The following is a 4,110-nucleotide window of genomic DNA, read 5'->3' on the forward strand; positions in this document are numbered from 1 at the left end:
AGGAGAGGGACGCCAGGAGATGAAGATAAGGAGGGAGAGCATTCCAAGCCACTACTCTGGTGCAGGTCCTCATCATTACACCTCAGGTCTGCACTGCTGCAGTAGTCTTTTAGTTGGGGTCCCTGTCTAAACTCCAGTCACCTCCAGGATCAAAAATGAAACCATCTGTTCGATTTTTAAACCTGGCTCCTTCGTACCTTTCCAGTCTTTTTTATACCTTAAGCACAATAATAAATAAATAAATAGCATTTATATAGCATGTACTAGGTATCGGGAACTGTACTAATCTCTTCACAATTATCACCTCATTTGATCCTCACAACAACTCTCCCTGGGAGGTAGGTGCTAAATATCATATGGAGGGGTGAGAAAGGTAGAGATGTTTTTGATATGTTTGGAAGGGAGTGATATGTTTGAAAAAAGAAATACTTGACTACGGGTACTTTTATCTATGTTGGATAGAGGGGGCTGTTAGCTTGAGGGTTGAAATAACTCTAGGCATAAGAAAGAAACAGCCCCAGGTGCCAACAGCATCTCTAGAAAATGACATCTTAGAAAAAAAAAAAGACACTCCAAAACAGATGACATCAGTAGTTCAGCAAAGAAGAAGAAATTCAGCAATAGATGATTGCAGCAGCTTTACAGGGAAGCAGCAGATGAAAGTTTCTGAGAGAGAGAGGGAAAAAGAGAGAGAGAGTAATGGCAGCTGTGGAGATGGGGTGGGGATAGCCAGTAGCATGAAGCACAGGCAGATAGGTGCTGGGAACCAGAACAGTAGAGATGTTCTAGCAGGATCACAAAATGATGAATGATGAACAGTCTGAGAATTGTTCCCTTTTCCACCAGTTATTTGGGAATCTGTGGAAGATTGTTTCCCTTTCTGTGTTGGGGAATATTACTTGTTTAATTTACTACTCTGTTTTCCTTACATTCCTTTTGCCTTCAGAGAGAGAAAAGAGATGCCATGGATAGAACACTGGGCCTGAAGTTCAAGAATTTAAATCCAACCTTAGATGCTAGCTATGTGACTGTGAGAAAGTCATTTAGCATCTGCCTGCCTCACTGTAAAACAGGAATAAGAATAGCAACTTTTAAAAAATTTACCAAGAAAAGTTTTATTTTTATTACTTTATTAATCACACAAAATCATATTTTACTTTGACATTTAAAAATCATCACACAGTCCTATTCTGAATGATACATTTTAATATAAAAACAAAACTAAAAATTCATAACTTCACATTATTTAAAGGGTTTGTCATTCAAAGGGACAAAAAGGAAAAAATGTGTCTATAATAAGCTTTTCACAAATGACACATTTTCTCTTTAAAAAAGGAATAAAATAAGTGGAAATTGTCACCAAAAGGAATTTGTAGGTAAGCCCCATGGATAGTGTATGGGGGTCTGGCACACGTGCAACCATTAGCTTGCTTGACTGACACAATTGCTTCCACTAAGAAGTAACCCCCGATCCCCCATCATCTTCCACATGAAAGTTATATCACCTAAGCAAACTGAAAGGGTCTATGCATGTGCTAGATTCCCATAATAGTAATATTAGCTTCATCTTACACATGAAGAAATGGAGGCTCAGTGATATCAAGTGACTTTTCAATGGTCCCACGATTAGTGTCGGGCAGGATTAGAACCCAGTTCTTTCCTGACTCCAAGGGTAGTGCTCACCCTATTCTGCCATACTTCCTATCTTCATTTACTCTTTCTACAAAGTATTGATGGAAGACATGATCCTAGGTGCAGAAGTTAAAAATCAGAGACTGAATGGGCCTTAGAAATGATCTGCCTTAACCCCTTGATTTAACAGATGAAGGAACTAAAGAAGAAAATGACTTTCATCATAAATATTTCTTGTGATGCTGTTCAATGTCATAAAACTCTTTGAGAGAGAGGAGAGACTAAAACTTGGTCTTAAAAGATAAGAGGGAGAATCATAACTACTGAGAAATTACTCAGAGACTTCAGTTTCTGGACTGTGGCCAATCTATATTCTTGGCTTTCACATTCAATAATGCATTTTACCCCTTCTTATAGGGAAGAAAGCCTAGGAGAAATAATTTACAGAATCTCAGTTCACAAGAAATTATCTGGTAACCTGAAATTCCAGTTTATTAATTTACAATGGGAGATACGCCTGACTAAAAAATAAGTAATCATTGTTTGCACAGACTAATTGTTTCTGGGAAGTAGGGTTATTTAAGAGAACAAATTATAGATCCAGAGGGCATTAGTAGTCATGGGATCAAAACAAAAGTAATTGTGTGTCTTTCAGGGTGATTTCCATCAAGGTAAAGTCCTGCTCACGAAAGTCATCACCACGAGGTTTCTAAGTCAACAATCATTTATTAAGCACTTGAAATGGCCAAATACTGCGTCAACTACTGGGAAATAGAGAATGGAAAAAACATGGTGCCTGGCTTCGGGAGCTTACAATCTCATGGGGGAGACAACACGCAAATAACTGTATGCATGCTAATTATATAAAATATAAATGAGAGATAATTTGAGAGGGAATGTATAAGAGGTGGTGATGAAAAAGGAATAGATTGTGTATGAAAGGCCTCTTGTAGAAGGTCAGATTTGAGTTGAGTTTTGGAGGAAGCTAGGGAAGCCAAGATGTGGAGATAAGGAGGACCAACATAAGGTCCAGAGTCAGGAGATAGGGAGTTGTCAGTATAGCTGAATCATAGAATATGTTGAGGGGAATAAAATGTAAGAAGATAGGAAGGTCAGAAGCGGCCAGGCTGTGAAGGGCTTTAAATGCCAAGTGGAGGACTTTATAATTGGTCCTGTAGGCAATAAGGAAGCATCATGGTTTATTTATTGGGTTTGGAGTTGGAGGCAGAGGGTGATATAATCAAACATCTACTTCAGAAAAAAAAACAAAACACACTTTGGCAGCTAAATGGAAGATGGGCTGGAGTGGTGAGACCAGTCATAGGGCTTTTGCCAAAATCCAAGCATGAGGTGATGAAGGTCTTCACTAGCGTGGCAATTGTAGGAATGGATAGAAGAGAACATATATTAAAGATGGTATGAAGGTAGCACTCTGGCACTCAGTGGAATGCTTGGTCCAAATGTCAGTCAATGCTAATTCAATATCTAAAAAGCACTGTTGTTCATATTTAAAATGTGGTTAGTATCTTCTGTTTAGACTACATAATATTATGACTATCTTTTCATCTCCAGCAATGATGTTGTCCAGAAATTACTGAATCAAGAAGCCTCTTGATATAATAGGCTCATTCATGTTTTACATGATATGTCACATAGTAGCTGAAAAAATCAATCTAGGCAGGTTAGAAAGAATCAGAGGACAGGAAATACTTCAAAGCAACTACTGTTATAAAAATAAAAAAGTAGAGCTACTCCTAATTAAATCTGGAAGTGGCCATAATCCCTATGTAGTAACTAAAGACACTGGTGACAATCCATGGATTGATTTCTGGGTGTCTATGAGCTTCAAAATGAAAAAAATTACATCTACTTACATCTTTGTAAGTTTTGGTTTCCTTTGTAATCTTATGTATTGTACTTTATGTATTCAAAACCATCCAGAAAGGGACTTCACCAGATTGCCAAAGGGGTCCATTACCCTATGTTTGACCCAACATAGGTATAAAACATGATGTTGTTTTTACTTACACTTCACATAGTCTGCCCTCTTCCAACTGTATTGTGGTTTCCTGACTCCTCTGAATAATAATTTGCAATGATTATTGTGTCATTTTATCCTCACAACTACCTGGGAGGTAGGTGCTATTGTTATCTCCATTTTAAAGATAAGGAAATTGTAGCAGAGAGAGATTAAGTGACTTGCCCAAGTTAATAGCCAGCAAGTGACTGAGGAAAGGTAGAAATTCAAGTCTTCTTGACTCTAAATCCAATGCTCTATATACTACATCACCTAGTTACTTAACAAAAATGAAATAAAAAACTGTAATTATAATGAATGAGCATGGACTCAATGAAAAAAGGTGGAATATTCCAAGTGTTAAACATTACATATGCTGTCAAATGTTGTAGTTTTGGGTCAGTCTTGGTTAATTGCTTCTTTTTTTTGTTCTTTGCAATCAATTAACCAGCAAGCATTTA

Source organism: Vombatus ursinus, unplaced genomic scaffold (genome assembly GCF_900497805.2).
Source record: "Vombatus ursinus unplaced genomic scaffold, bare-nosed wombat genome assembly UNPS02014861.1, whole genome shotgun sequence".
Classification (NCBI taxonomy): Eukaryota; Metazoa; Chordata; class Mammalia; order Diprotodontia; family Vombatidae; genus Vombatus; species Vombatus ursinus.